The following is a 15,247-nucleotide window of genomic DNA, read 5'->3' on the forward strand; positions in this document are numbered from 1 at the left end:
AGGATGTAGCTTGAGTATTTCATGATTTATTTTGCTTCTGCTAAGCATAAAAGACTGCAGGGCACACACTGACCCAGAGTTAAATTGAAAAAAAAAAAAAAAAAGAATGGAATTCTTTAAAAAAATGCCCAAATTGGTCTGAAAAGTTCGAGAAATTCACTTTTGAATATTTTCCATTTTTGAAAGAAGAAAGGAGTTCCCATTGTGGTGCAGTGGAAACGAATCCGACTAGAAACCATGAGGTTGCGGGTTTGATCCCTGGCCGTACTCGGTGGGTTAGGGATCCGGCATTGCCATGAGCTGTGGTGTAGGTGGCTGATGTGGCTCAGATCACATGTTGCTGTTGCTGTGGCTGTGGAGTAGGCCGTCAGCTGTGGCTCCAATTTGAACCCTAGCCTGGGAACCTCCATATGCCGAAGCTGCGGCCCTAAAAAAACAAAAACAAAAACAAAAGAAAGAAAAAAGTCTTTTATTATATTTACTGAGGCAGGCTCAACTAAACTTCTGTCAATCTCTCCTTCTAATTGAGTGCACAAGTCATTTCGTGTGATGTGGCCTGTCTGCCTTTTTTTTTTTTTTTTAGGGCCGCATCTGTGGCATGTGGAAGTTCCAGCCTAGGGGTCGAATCAGAGCTATAGCTGCTGGCCTACACCACAGCCACTCAGGATCCGAGCTGCATCTGTGACCTACACCGCAGCTCACCACAACGCCGATCCTTAACCCACCGAGCGAGGCCAGGGATCGAACCCGAGTCCTCATGGTTCCTAGTCAGTTTGTTTCTGCTGCACCACGACCTGGCCTGTCTGAATTGATGATTCAGTCACACCAGCCCGTTCTTTCTCATCAGCCACATCTTTTCCCAGGGATCTGTCTTCAGCGCCGTTACTGACTCCATCAGTTGGTCAAAGAAACGTGGGCTTTGGTTTAGCCTCTTCATTTATGGGGAAACTGAATCCCAAAGTAAGATACTGACACAGAGCTTTTTTTTTTTCCTTAAATGAATGACGTGTCCAGAATCCTACACAAGGAGGAAGACAAGTTGGTGAAGCACCAGTGTTTGTGGTTTAGAGTGAAAGTTACTTTTCTCTGTTCCTCAGGCAAAGGATCATTAACTTCTCCTCCCTGAGGGCAGCCAATAGATCATTTTCTGGAAATCAGCCAGTCTTATTTTCATTCCAAAATTGTTTACCAGCAATGCACTCTCTTTCTCTTTTGAAAGAAAAGAGAAGAAGCTGTGAGAGAGATTATGACCCAAATTTGTTTCGGGTGTGTATGGAAAGGCTGCAGAACTCATCCTTGGGTCTTTGCCGGGATTTACGGGGGCATCTCCGGAAGACATCCCTGGGGTGCAGCCTGGAGACTGTGTTCCCTTTAGGTAGCAAAGGGAGCGAGTGTAAAGACTTGGTCTGTCTGGTTCATTCCTCGCACAGCAGAGAACGAGGGCTGGGGTTTAAAGATTTTTACATGAAATACCATAACCAGGACTGACTGACCAGCCCTATCAGTTATTCCTTGTAAAAACGCTCAAGGCTGGTAACTTACAGTAGTTGCCTGACTTGCCCACGGTTTATGGTTAAAATATATCCCAAACTCAGCAAGTGTTTATTGAGGGCCTTCGAGCTGGGGACAAAGCCAGGGAGCACATTCCTCAGGCCTGGGAGATGTGGCGTTGAAGATCAAGATGGAAGTTTCTCCCCTTGTGAGATACTGCCTGGTAATTCCTGAATAGTGGTAACTCTGCCCCACCTGGAGTGGGACCCCATACCAAATGGGATTTTTTTTAAATTTTTTATTTTTTCCAAATGGGATTTTTTTTAAAAAATTCTATTCCTGATGCAATTTCTGTTGGGCGAGTAAGGGAGGTGATTGAAGAGGGTTTAATGAATTAACGTCCTAATGTGATTAACTAAGTCACACTTAATACGCCCGAAGCTGATGTGCCCCGTATTTATCAAGAGGGAAGCCGTGGTCACAGCTCAGTGAATTATATTACACGCTGTTCTTCCGATTGCCTTCACTGATTAGCTAAGCTCGGTTTTCACAGCCCGTTGAGATCGGCCCCCGCCTGCCTTTCCAACTTCCTTTCTCTCTATTTGGTGTGTGTCCTCAGCTGCCTCTGAATTAAATGTTCCCCAGACCTGCCCGCGCTGGGTCCCCTGCCTTGACATTGCTCTCGAGGTCCTCGCTGCCCTTCGCCCTGTCCTGTCCTCTCAGTTCTGCCTCTTCCGCCCTCTTCACCCCCGGGGTGCCGCACAAGTGCTCCCCAGTCACGTGTACATCCGAGCCTCGTGTGTTAACCCCAGAACTTGTGCACGGTCGAGCCCGGAGGCAGCAGCATCCGTGGGTCGCATCCAAAGAGGAACGTGATGTGTCTGTTCACATCGCATTTTGCTCGAATCAAATTTCTGAAGGTTCTGTGCAGGGTGCTTTGAGGTACAGATTCCTGCCCACCAAGAAGCGGGTTCTTTCTTTTCTTTTCTTTTAATTAATGCATGGCATGCTGCCAATGTAATTGCGGTTCTGAGGATTCCTTCTGTCAGTCTTGCGAGTGGCAATTATATATTTTTCTTACCTAACTTTTAGGGTGCTCCAAGGCTACTTAGGCGTATCACCTTGACTGTCTTAAGATAAAGATGTTTTGTATATTAAAGCCGTAGGAAGCATAGTTAAGAATTAACTGGAATGATGTTGATAAAAATTGAAGGTTTCGATAAATCCATGAAGAAATTAGTTTCTAAGTTGCTATACTTTATAGAGTTGCTGTTTCTGTGTCGTATAGGTATCAACTTTGCTGTTTCTAAGTTATAGCGTATAGATTGGTGACGGTAGATCAGAGACACGAGCTCATTTTCTCACTTAGTGTTAAATAAGGTTTAGATAATTTTTCTTAAGTTTATAGGTATTAGTCTAGGGAAGGTCAGTATGGAATAAAGTCTATCTTTTTTTTTTTTTTTTTGATCTTTTTAGGCTGCACCTGCAGCACATGGAAATTCCCAGGCTAGGGGTCAAATTGGAGCTGTAGCAGCCAGCCTACACCACAGCCACAGCAACACGGGATCCCAACTGCGTCTTCGACCCACACCACAGCTCACGGCAATGCCAGATCCTTAACTTAACCCACTGAGCGAGGCCAGGGATGGAACCTGCATCCTCATGGACACTATCAGATTGGTTTCCGCTGCACCATAACGGGAACTCCCTCTATTTACCATTTTATCAGAAAAACCACCTTCTCTCTTTCTCTCTTTCTAAATCCAGGGTTAGGACCAACAGCTGTTGTAGCATGGGCAGGGAAACTTGATATAGTGGCATACATTTTTACCCTGGGCTGCTCTGAGAGCAAATTTGAAATGGTTGTTTTGGAAAATGTGCTGTGAACTTATCTCTAGACCTTCGCACCAGGGCAGTGAGTTCAGCCTAGCAAATCCCTGGTACTTGATGTGCATCTTTCAGAACAGAACTCTGATGCTGCGCCTCGATGCCTTGAAATCAGCACAACAAAATGGTGCTCGGAGAGCAGTGTTTGCTTTGATCATTTTTCAACTCCTGTGCCCCAGCCTTTTCACGGAGTGCAAATTGCTTTACCAGAGTTACGGGGCCGAAGCCCACGGACTGTTTTTGTAGTCTGGTTGCTGTGGAGATTCTTAGCCTTCCATGAAACTCCATCTCCCGGGGAACAGAAACCTTTGCAGCTGTCTCAGCCTCTGTGGTGGTGCCTCTGGTGGAGCCCTTCACCAGGCTTGCAGCAAAGCCCGCGAGTGGCGGGTCTGTGTCGGTGTAAACAAATACGTGGAAACGGGACATCTCATGCAGGGCATGTCGTGTTTCGAAACACACGGCTCCCCTGGCCTTCCCCAGGTCTGGCTGAAGCCAGCGTTCAGGGAGCCGTGTTGGTCGTGGCAATGATGCGAGCCCGAGCTTTGGAGAACCGCCGATAAACTTGATAGGATTGCCAAGCGGGGAAGAAAGAGTGATGGCAAAGGGGCAGCTTAGCGGGGCTTGCGCGTGCCCCGTAAGCGGGGGGGGGGGGGGGGGAGCTCAGGTCGCCAGCCCCCTGATGGCCAAGGAACTGTGAGAAAAACGATTCTGACTTTCAACTCCAGCGGAGGGTAGTGTAGACAAAACCATCCTTCTGCGGAACCCAGGGAATGGAGAAACATCACCATGGTTTTAGAGGGCAGAGGTGACAATAACCCACACTCGAGGGCCCTGCCTGGGTACCCGTCACTCTTCTAAGTGTTCTACACACAGCACCCGTCTAATCGCTGACCTCTCGTGCGACAAGCACAGGTGTTATCCCGCGGTTACAGTTGATGAAACCAATGCCCAGAGAGTCTTAACGTGCTCAAGGCCCCAAGGCTGGTAAGTGGGGAGTGGAGATTCCAGCTGGGCCTGAGTCACGGCTCTGAACCACCAGGTCAGACTGCCTGGAACTTGGGAAGGAAGGCAGAATGACCCAAAGGATTGGATTCCAGGAGACACTGGCCAACGTGGAAGAAAACGCAGATCTCGGAAGAAATCAAATTATGCCCTGAAATATGTTTATGGGCCCACTCGGTGGATGACTCATTCATTATTAACTATTATGTGGTGCCTTCGCGGTGCCAGGTATTGGACGAGGCTCTAAGGTGATAAGAAGACAGGTCCCACTTGCTCCTCTAAGATCGTTTGTGTGGAGTTTGTATGGGCAGAGTTAACATAATGCAAGTCAGCAGGTGCTGGATGCTGTGAGAAGGGTCAGCGGGATGGGGTCAGGGCGTTCACTGAGAAGTGCTTCCTTCTTTCTCTGGGGCACCAGGGATACAAAGCCTTCTTAAAGACTGTGGCATTTTTTTCTGTGAGGTGAGCAAAATTGATCCCAGGCGAAAGTATGAAGCCGTAGTTAAGTTGTCTGTTCATACAGAGCTCTCCTTCTTTCTAAACAGACTTGAGAGGTCTCATTTGCTGAGTTTGCATGTAGGTGCCTGTAGTTTGAGAATTTCCAAACCACGGTATAGCAGCGTGCCCCATTCGTAAACAGCGCTGGTAGGAGTGGGTTCCAGGGTGATGAATGGAGAGCACGTTACAAGAGAGAAAGGGCTTGAGAAGGCCTGGGAGATCCATCTTCACGGGAAAAGTCCTCAGATGAGGACTGTGCAAAGTTCCTGAGATTCGTTGAGGACCTGCCTGTAGCTAATAGCTAATTTTTAACTACGGGGTAAGCATGTTACTACCGCTTTACAAGCATTAGCGTATGTGCTCTTCATACTAGTGCTAAAACCTAGGCACTTTATTGTTTTTCAAGTTGAAGAAACTGCTGCACAGAGAGGTCAAACAATTTGCCCAAGGTCACACAGCTAAGAACTTAGTGGAGCTAGAAGCGAACACAGAGAGTTTGGTGCAAGGGCGTGTGCTGTCAATTATTATGCAGTGCTGATTAGTCATCTCTCACTCGATGGGTCCCCTTTTGAGCCGGAAAGTATTAATCAGAGGGCAGTCCCTAAGCTGCTAAGGCATTAGTACGTTTGGCTTGAGGCTCCTTTGAGACCCTCTCCTTCCCAGGAAACATCTGGTCATTCACTATCATAAAAGGGACAGTATCCGTTTTGTGCATCAGGCTTTATTTCTCAGGGCTGACCAGGAACCTTCCATGGTAAGTGGATAATTAATAGAAAAAGAAACAAAAATCATAGAGTTTAGCTACTTGTTAACTCTGGTTGAAAAGTTTATTTGCTTAAGGATGTGGAATCCCATGGTGACTTTGACTTTATCAGCGTTTTCTATTTTAAAAAGCAAGTGATTTCAGAGCGTTAGCCACTGATAATGGTCTGAGAAATTTAACTTTTGATTGTCTTTCTCTGAGAAAATAATAAAATTGTCCTCACATGTTAGAGGGTACAGAGAATGATATTTATCATAAATATAAATTACTTAACCTTCTCAAGTATCCTGTGTGATTGCTCTGATCTCTTTTAAGGTTAGAGGAGATTTAATTGAATCTTAGGAAGAATAATGGCTTGTTCAAAGCTAGTTCTAAGTTTAGAATCTAGGCTTATCAGCAAAAGACAGCAGGCTCCCACGGACTCCCGCAACCAAGACACGGACGGATGAGACTTGAACCGGCGGCAGCCGTGTTCTGAGCGCTTTATGAAACGCGAAAGAACTGTCCTCGTGTTCCTAGTAGCATTTGCCTTATTCTAGTGTCCTTTTCTTTAGAAATAACTGCGGTTGAGCAGCACTCTGAGGTGTTTTACTCTGTTGTGCACCAAATCTATGGACCCTTCAAAACAAATTTCACCAAACTCTTTAGAGACTAAAAGAAATAGGGAGGGGTGGAGTGATCCTGAGAGTCTTAAGAAAATACCCAGGAAATGACGTCATGGAGTCCCTTGCCTCCAGGGTCCGAAGGGGTCTTCGTGCCCCTCCCGTCCAGTTTACACTTGGCTGTGCCGTTTGTTTCGAGACTCTCTGATGAGAGGTCCACCAGCCAACCCACGTGGTTCAGACGGTGGGGAAGCAGTGGGAGAAACAGGAAAAGGTATCATGCTGACAGATTTTGCCAGTTTCTTTCAGGGAAGCGTAGGTCCTGGTTTGTCCTGCTTGGGGGCCCAGCCCAAGCTGTTCTCGCCTCTCCCTGCTCTGGGCGCCTCCCTCCCCGCACACCCTGGGCCCCTCTCAGTCTTGGTGTCGCCTGTCATCGTCGTCCCTTCGTCGTGCCTGCTGTCCCTCTGGACCGTGGTGAGCACGCTGGGGAAAGACAGGCCTCGTCTCACCCGTGCTCCTGGTGCCAGCAGTGGGCCTGCTGCCTGGCACATCTTAGGTACCGACCTGATGCTGCCTGAAGAAATGAAAAACACATGCAGGAAGCCGGGTTCCTGCCTGAAGCCAGCTGGCCGTGTGCCTCGGCTTTGAGCCCCTGGGACCTGGGGTCCTGAGGACCGTGCGCCTTCTGAGGTTCTCTGGGCTCCTTGCAGTATCACGTGAAGCTCTTTCTAGATGAGAGTTAAAACTCAGGCCTTGGTCAGGCTCATCTTGTCTGAAGGTTCAAATCACAGTTTGTTCCTGTGGTGGAAACACGTAACGTGATGCTTACCGTTTTCGCCACTTCGAAGTGCTCAGTGCACTGACACTGCTCGCTCACCACGTGGCACAGCCATCACCACCATCTTGTTCCAGAACGTTTTTGCCACTCCAGAAAGAAGTGCCATCGCATGTGCCAGTCAGTCCCATTCTGCCCTCCCCCAGCCTCTGGCAGCTACTTCCTGTCTCTGGATTCGCCTGCTCTGGACAGTCATGTAAATGCAACCGTCTAGCACGTGACCCTTTGTGTCTGGACTTCACCTCCCACACTGTGTTCAGAGTCTCCTGTGTTGTAGTGGGTGTCGGCACCTTATTCTTTTGATGGGTGTCTGGTGTATGGATATACCACATTTTGCTTCTTTCAGATCACATTTTTTTTTTCTTTTTTTTGTCTTTTTAGCTATTTCTTGGGCCGCTCCCGCGGCATATGGAGGTTCCCAGGCTAGGGGTCGAATCGGAGCTGTAGCCACCGGCCTACACCAGAGCCACAGCAAAGCGGGATCCGAGCCGCGCCTGCAACCTACACCACAGCTCACGGCAACACCGGATCGTTAACCCACTGAGCAAGGCCAGGGACCGAACCCGCAGCCTCATGGTTCCTAGTCGGATTCGTTAACCACTGCGCCATGATGGGAACTCCTCAGATCACATTTTGATGGAGATTCGTCGTGAGTCAGATTTCTTATTTCTGGCCAAACATCGTGAATGGCAGAGAATATGAATTATTTCTATGAGATCCTGATAATTTTGGAATATTTAAACTCATAATCGAATCTGCCCCTCCCCCCCTTCGGCTTTTCCCATTCTGGCTCTACTTACTGCTCATAGCAGGATCTCCAAAGGATGAGAGGCAGAATGTAGACTGTAATAGTTGTGCTGGCAATGAGAAGTAGAAAACTAGTGACTGTGAACTTAAAGGCATTTGGGACACCACTGAGTCATCAATCAGCTTAAGCTGTCTGACCTTGATGCATTTTTTTTTTTTTTTTAGGGCTGCACCTGCCACAGGAGGTTCCCAGGCTAGGGGTCTAATCAGAGCTGTAGCTGCCGGCCTACTCCAGAGCCACAGCAATACCAGATCCGAGCCGCATCTGCAACCTAAACCACAGCTCTTGGCAACGCCAATCCTTAACCCCCTGAGTGAGGCTGGGGATCAAACCCAGACCTCATGGTTCCTAGTGGGATTTGTCTCTGCTGTGCCACGACAGGAACTCCCTGACCTTGATGTCTTTTAGGGCCTCTGTACTTCAATCGGGATTAGAAAATTTCATTTCCTCCCTCCCTCCTTTCCTTCCTTTCTTTCTTAATAATTCGCTGGCCGCACCTGCAGCGTATGGAAATCTCTGGGTCAGGGATTGACTCTGAGCCATAGCTGCGACCTTGGCTGCAGCCTTGGCAACAATGCCGGATCCTTTAACCCGCTGTGCCTGGTTGAGGATCAAACCCGCCCCTCTGCAGTGACCCAAGCCCCTGCAGTTGGATTCCTAACCCACCGCACTACAGAGGGAGGTCCTGGAAGATTTCTTTAGAGACGTATTACAGACGAGTAATACGTCCTGCAGTTTCCTGGGAAGCTGAACCTTTGTAATACTCTTAAACTCTCTTTAAATACAAGCGCTCCTGCTATGCCTTCCATGTTTCATGTAGTGAGTAAAATTCAGAGATTAGAGGCTTTTTTAAAAAAATCATTTTACATATAAAAAATGAGACCAGGTATAAAAAGTTAAGACAGTCTTTCCAAATGTTAAGGCAGGACCTTCTGTTTCCTAATGTCACATGGGGCAACAGTTTTAATGATTCGCTTGGAACTGGATGGATATTCTCCCCTCTCTCTTCCTGGCACTTTTGCGTTCACTAGTTCCCAGTAGTATGACTTGATTTGTCAGGGTTTAAATTTGCTGACTATGTGTATGGTGTTGACAGAATTACAGTCTCTTCATTATTGAGAAACAAATGACGGGTATCGTGTTAGTTACGTAACCTGAAAGTCAAATGGCTCGTGTCAGAATTTGCACATGTTGCATTGTGAGGTAACATCTATTCCTAGCCTCGTCTGTGACACTCGAGTCTTTTTTTTTTTTTTTGTCTTTTTGTCTTTTAGGGCCACACCTGAGACACATGGAGGTTCCCAGGCTAGGAGTCAAATCAGAGCTACAGCTGCTGGCCTACACCACAGCCACAGCAAGGCGGGGTCTGAGCCACATCTGTGACCTGCACCACAGCTCGTGGCCATGCCAGATCCTTAACCCACTGAGTGAGGCCAGGGGTTGAACCTACGTCCTCATGGATGCTAGTGGGGTTCATTAACCGCTGAGCCACGAGGGGAACTCCATGACACTCAATTCTGAATTACTTGTAAATAAATGCCAAGAGGATCATTCTTTTTTTCTTTTTCTTTTTCTTTTTTTTGTCGTCTTTTTAGGGCCACGGCCGTGGCCTGTGGAAGTTTCTAGGCCAGGGGTCTAATCGGAGCTGTAGCCACAGCATCGGGATCCAAGCTGCGTCTGTGACCTACACCACAGCTCACAGCAATGCCGGATCCTTAACCCACTGAGCAAGGCCAGGGATCGAACCTGCAACCTCTCGGTTCCCAGTCGGGTTCATTAACCACTGAGCCACGATGCAAACTCCAAGAGGATCATTCTTGATCTAAATAAGGAACATTGTTCAGACTTCTCACAACTTAGTCTTTTGCTTCTTCCACTGTTTATTTTCCTTTTTCCTTCGGGTTGTTGCTAAGTGTTTAAAGGATTTTTAAGGGTATAGAGTAACTATAATAAATTCGTTACCAGGTGTTCCGTTCTACTGTAGTTTTGCCCCTTTCCAGTTAGAACAAATGTATCGCACTACTTTTAATGCTGCCTGAAGAGAATAGGAAATTTAAACCTTTCGGTACTGGCTTTAGGAAGATACGATCCCATCTTAGACACTTATGCATCCCAAATGCTCGATGCATATTTTGGCAGCTTTCCCTCTGCTTTCTGTAATCCTAGGTCTTACCCCAAAAACTCACTGCAGGGCCTGGGGAAACTGGTTCTGAGAAGGAAAACAGGCAAAAGTACTGCGACCAGCGCCGCAGGGCAACGGGAGATCCTGGAAGAGGGACAGCGTGGTAAAACAGAACCCACTTGACGCTCACATTTAGAAAGTGGGGGACCAGGGAGCACTCTGTTCCGCAGAACAAAGGCCCTAGGCTTCAGCCCCCAAGGCTCTTATTAAGGAAGGTGACGAGGTTAATATTTGTTTGATTAAGGGAGGTGACAAGATTAGTGGGCAGGGCCAGGCATAGGCAATGAGGTTACCTTAGGGATATCGGAGGGGGCATCCTTAGGACGAGTGCAGCTGTTGATAGAATAACAAGGGAATGCCTAAGCCCTTTACCTTGTCTTTGAAGGAGGCTCTGTGCTCCAGAACTCTGCGTCCACAGATCTTTGCCTTCTGCAGAGTTCGGCGGCTCCGCGGTCTCCAGCATCTCCCCCTTTTTTATTTATTTGTTGCATAAGGATGGTCACTCTAAATTTTGATTGCAGGGCGTTCATTGGGTTCCTATGGGTCAGGCCATGATTCTGCAGACTCTGTCCGCAGCAGGGCTCCGAGGTGACCAGTCACATTCAGGGGGCGGGGGTGGGAGTTTGTCTCCATCCTCCCGGGAACCCATCATTCCAGGCTTTTTTTTTTTTTTTTTTTTGTTAATGGGATAGTGGCGATGTTGATAGAATAAGAGATGGAAACCCTAACCCTGACCCTAACCCTCTTCTGTAGCTACTTCCTGCTGATTAGGGGCAACGAGTACTGGGTGTCTGGACGTGGTAGGTTCCTCCTATGGAGGTCAGGTTGGGAAGAAAAGAAAAATGAGATTAAGCAGAGGGTTGGAATTTAGGTCGATAACCCAGTACTGTTGAAGGAGGAGTGTGGTTTTAAATAACAGCAGCTCCTGGTCCTTATCCCTGTTGTCTCCTTTCTGTTGCTAAGAGGACACCTTTAAAATGTTAAGGTTGCAGCTGCTGATGCTGCTTTGAGAACAGCTGGTGGCATCCAGTCTGACAGGGCTCACGCCCTAAGTTCTCAGCAATACAAAGACTTGTCTAAAATTACTCCCATAATATTTCCCAGTATTACCGTGAATGTCTGACCCACAGCTGCTCCATTCTGCCTTTTCTCTCTACTGGCCAATGCAGATGCCACTGTTAATGCTTTCTGTTTTTCTAGATATGAGACGATGCAAGAATGTGGGCCCATAAAAATCCTTACCTAAAATCTGACTATCTGCAGGCCTGTTCGGTCAGTGTTCCCAGCGCACAGAGCACCTCCCTCCTGGCCTCCACGCTGAGCCCTGCTCAGGGGGCGCTGCAGGTCGGCAGCCGCAGTGGCTCATGTTTTATCCATGTGGAGGCTGATGCCAAGGGCCAGGCTTCCGTTCCTGGGGCTCGCCCATGGTCACACATCCGACCGTAGTTTTGGGAGGCAAATCATGACCATTTCGTCCCACGGTGCTAGCAATGAATATTCCTAGATCTGGCAGAGATTTCACTGACAGGCAACTCCATGTGCTATTGCTAGACTCGGCCTTATTATCAGGAGCCAAAAGTTTCTGGACCACCTATCTTTCTCGTCTGTTACGGTCCAGGAAAATAGCCCCTCTTGTTGCATTTTCCCCTGTCCAGAGACCACTGACTTCAGATGGAAGGGCATATCATTGTATCGGAGACTCAGCTACAAATGTGGCAGTGCAAGAAATAGCAATTTTGTGCAACAGTTAATAAAATATAGACAGCAGTCTTCGTAAAGTCATAATGGAAAATGTAAGAGCTTTCATCCTGTTAACATTAAACAAAGACGTGTTTATGGTCTGGGTCAGAGCGGGTATGAACCAGCCAGGTGAGGGGATCCCACCTAGTAGCATCAATAATAAGAGCCTTGGAGGGGAGAGAGCCGCCAGGGTAAATCGGAAGTACAGCAGATAACCACTGTCCGGTGTGAAGACCTTGGGAGCGTGGTCTGCTTCTGATGTTGCCTTCTTTGTGTCCACGCGCTGGTGTTTTCCTTACTAGACCCTTGTTTTAGGACGAGTTAGAAGTTTGGTAGTTCCCTCTCTAGACCAGTCCAACACAGAGGCCCTTCTTAAGTGAGAAATATAAACTTAAGAGTTAATTTTCTTCACCCCTTCATGTGGCACTTAAGAACGCCTGATATGGAACTTTTTGTCTAGGCTGGAGACAACCCTTTAAATGACACTTTTCCAGAATGTATATATATATTCCCCTGGTTATCATGGGACATCTGATATTCCCCCAGAGACAGATTACAACAGTTAGCTTCAGAAACAAACTTGGATTATTTTTCTTAATAATTCAGTTAAAGTTTATGATAATGTAACAGCAGCAAAGAACTATTTGGGAGGTGAGTTTTAGACAGTAAACACTAACCTCAATATACAAAACTAGAATATGAATCAACAGGTTTTTTTCCCTCATATTTACCAAATATAGCCAAATTAGGACTGTAGAAAGTATATCCCAAGTGGACAACACATTTTCTAACCATTTCTCTTTCATCGTTGGGTTTGCCAGGGAGCCGGGAAGAACCAAGCGGCCGTCTTGGGTTTCCCATAGCCCCGACTATTGAAGTCACAACTATCGTGTATCTGTCTTAAACTGTCTACGCAGCATTGCTGCGCCTTGATGGAGAAGTGCCTGTGAAGCACGGGCCGCTTCAGAGACAGAAGCCACAAGCTGGTCCACCGTTTGGTGGTGCCCCATCCCGTAAAGCACCTGATAAAGACGTAGGAGAACGTACATGCGTCATAAAAAATGGTGAGGGCCTCTAATAATTTGTTGTGTGCCAGAAAATAGTTGGAATGACGCTTCCTCATTCAGTTCTTTCAATGTTGCTGTTTCTAGCTTTTGTACGAATTGTGCCACATATTGAGACTCTGAAACAATATTACAATATTACCAGGATACGAGACCATTTTTAAAACTTGTCGAACAGCCACGAGTTCTGCCTTTTGAGCTGAAGTGTAAGAAGTCTGTCTGATTTTAGTAATATTTGGACCTTGAATACCAGCTGTACCATTTAAAGATCCGGGTCTGTGAAATAAGTAAGAGCTTCCACAATAGGCTGTGAAGGTGACGAGGTTAATATTTGTTTGATTAAGGGAGGTGACAAGATTAGTGGGCAGGGCCAGGCATAGGCAATGAGGTTACCTTAGGGATATCGGAGGGGGCATCCTTAGGACGAGTGCAGCTGTTGATAGAATAACAAGGGAATGCCTAAGCCCTTTACCTTGTCTTTGAAGGAGGCTCTGTGCCCTAGAACTCTGCGTCCACAGATCTTTGCCTTCTGCAAAGTTCGGCGGCTCCGCGGTCTCCAGCACAGAAGTACTGGCCTCCAAGGGAAATCCTGCACAGCACATTTCTGTTGCACAGTAAGCTGTTCTGACACAGTTCATTGCCTGAATTAAAAGCGTTTAAAATCCCATGCCTCTGAAAGATAGCAGGACGGCTGATCAAAGAAAATAATGCATTCTCAGGGAACGTGCTCCCCAACCAAACACAAGCAGGTAACATGTTCTTGCCCCTTTGACCTCTGCGTGATTCGTTCTCCTTTTCTCAAGGAAGACCGTGTAACACGGAAACTCAAGTTCCTCTAAACCCTTTTCCACTTCAAATGATGACCTGGCTGGATGAGACCAGGATACCCTGAGGGGGGCTAGTACCGTGAATTCAGGAGTTGTTTTTGTTAGAGCTTTCAAAGGAAACCAGACCTCACAGAATTCCCAAGCTTTGCCGACCGTGACCAGAATTGAGTTTCCTCGGAGAGTCCTTTGGTCTAATCCACATAGCAAGGGAGTCCCTGGGGCTCCCGGAATGAGCGGCTCACACCTCCGCTGGTTCCTTGGCGGGTAGGGATCCAGAGGAGGGGAGTTTCTGCAGATGGGCCCCTGTCCCGCCCCCAGCGTGCTCACGGCCCTCTCCACTTCCGGAGTTGAAATTCTGCATGTGACATGCCTGCGAGATGCTTGGTTCCCCTGGATTCAAAATGTGGCCAGTACCCCCCTCACCATAAGCACATAGTGCATTCGGCCATAAGCACAGTGAGCGTTAACCACGCTTTGGTGGAGGAGGTAACGAGGCAGCTCAGAGAACTTTCGCTGGCCCTGTGGACATCGCCGCTCGCCCATCCCCGTGGAGTCTCACTGACTGCTCAGCTTGTGCTTGCTCGCAGCTTGGTCCTCGTCCTTCCTTCTGTATTGTTCCCTCTCTTTCAGAAGCAAAATAGCTCCTGCCTCTTCCTCCTGGAGAGCAGCTCCCAAGCCACGCTGTCCCATAGCCAACACCCAAGATTAAGAGTGGAGTGGGGAGGTGGGGCAGAGAAAGGTGCATTGGGTTCTAGTCTGATGAGCAGGCTGTGAGTGTTCTTATGAATGAGAGACAGTCATTCTCTTCTTAGCACTGCCACTTTCTAGCCATAGGCCTTTGGACAAATGATTTACCTCTAAGCACTAATTTCTTCATCTTTCAAATGGGAAGAATTAGACCATTATGCAAAGCATCTCTTGGTGAGAGCGGCAAGTCTTAACCCAGTAGAAGGACCCGTGCACCTGCCTATTGTCTTTCCTTGGGAGAGAGTATTAGTGTCACTATTTTGGCACCGCTGTTCCTATTAACAGCAGTACCCAATGAAGTATTCTTGAGCATCCACATCTTAGAAGTTACTCCTCTCTAGATTTCTCTTTTGTGCTAGAAAGGCAACACAGCCTGCCCATTCTGAATTCCTTACCTGCTTTGGTTCATATTCTAGCCCAGGGGAATCCCAATGCCATCCTTTGATGCTTAGAGCATCAAATTAAATCTAAGCGCTACCTGAACAGTGGTGCATCTGCTGACTTTAAGACAGTGTGTGAGAAGCAAGCCTTATGAGATCCATAGCTGCAACTGGCAGATGGAAATCATGAATCCAGTACTCAGATCATGTGGGAATTGAATTCCTGCTGTGCCTACCTTTTAAACTGGTTTCTACGGGTCACGCCATGACTCTCTTGATTACACAGTTCTGGTTACCATGATACAAGTAGGCCATCCTGACATCCTGTTATTCTAGACATGGACATGTCTGAGGACTGGCTTACTAAACAGTTGAGTAGCAAAAACAACTTCAGGCCCGGTATTAAAAGTAGAAGTTGAGA

At 47.4% G+C, this 15,247-nt stretch overlaps 1 protein-coding gene across 2 annotated transcripts in view; it reads left to right on the plus strand.

The window, feature by feature from the left end:
* The window catches only part of TGFBR3 (transforming growth factor beta receptor 3), a 200,792-nt gene that overhangs the window by 108,143 nt on the left and 77,402 nt on the right, over nucleotides 1-15,247 (plus strand). The gene's annotated exons all lie outside the window — the stretch shown is intronic.

Source organism: Phacochoerus africanus, chromosome 6 (genome assembly GCF_016906955.1).
Source record: "Phacochoerus africanus isolate WHEZ1 chromosome 6, ROS_Pafr_v1, whole genome shotgun sequence".
Classification (NCBI taxonomy): Eukaryota; Metazoa; Chordata; class Mammalia; order Artiodactyla; family Suidae; genus Phacochoerus; species Phacochoerus africanus.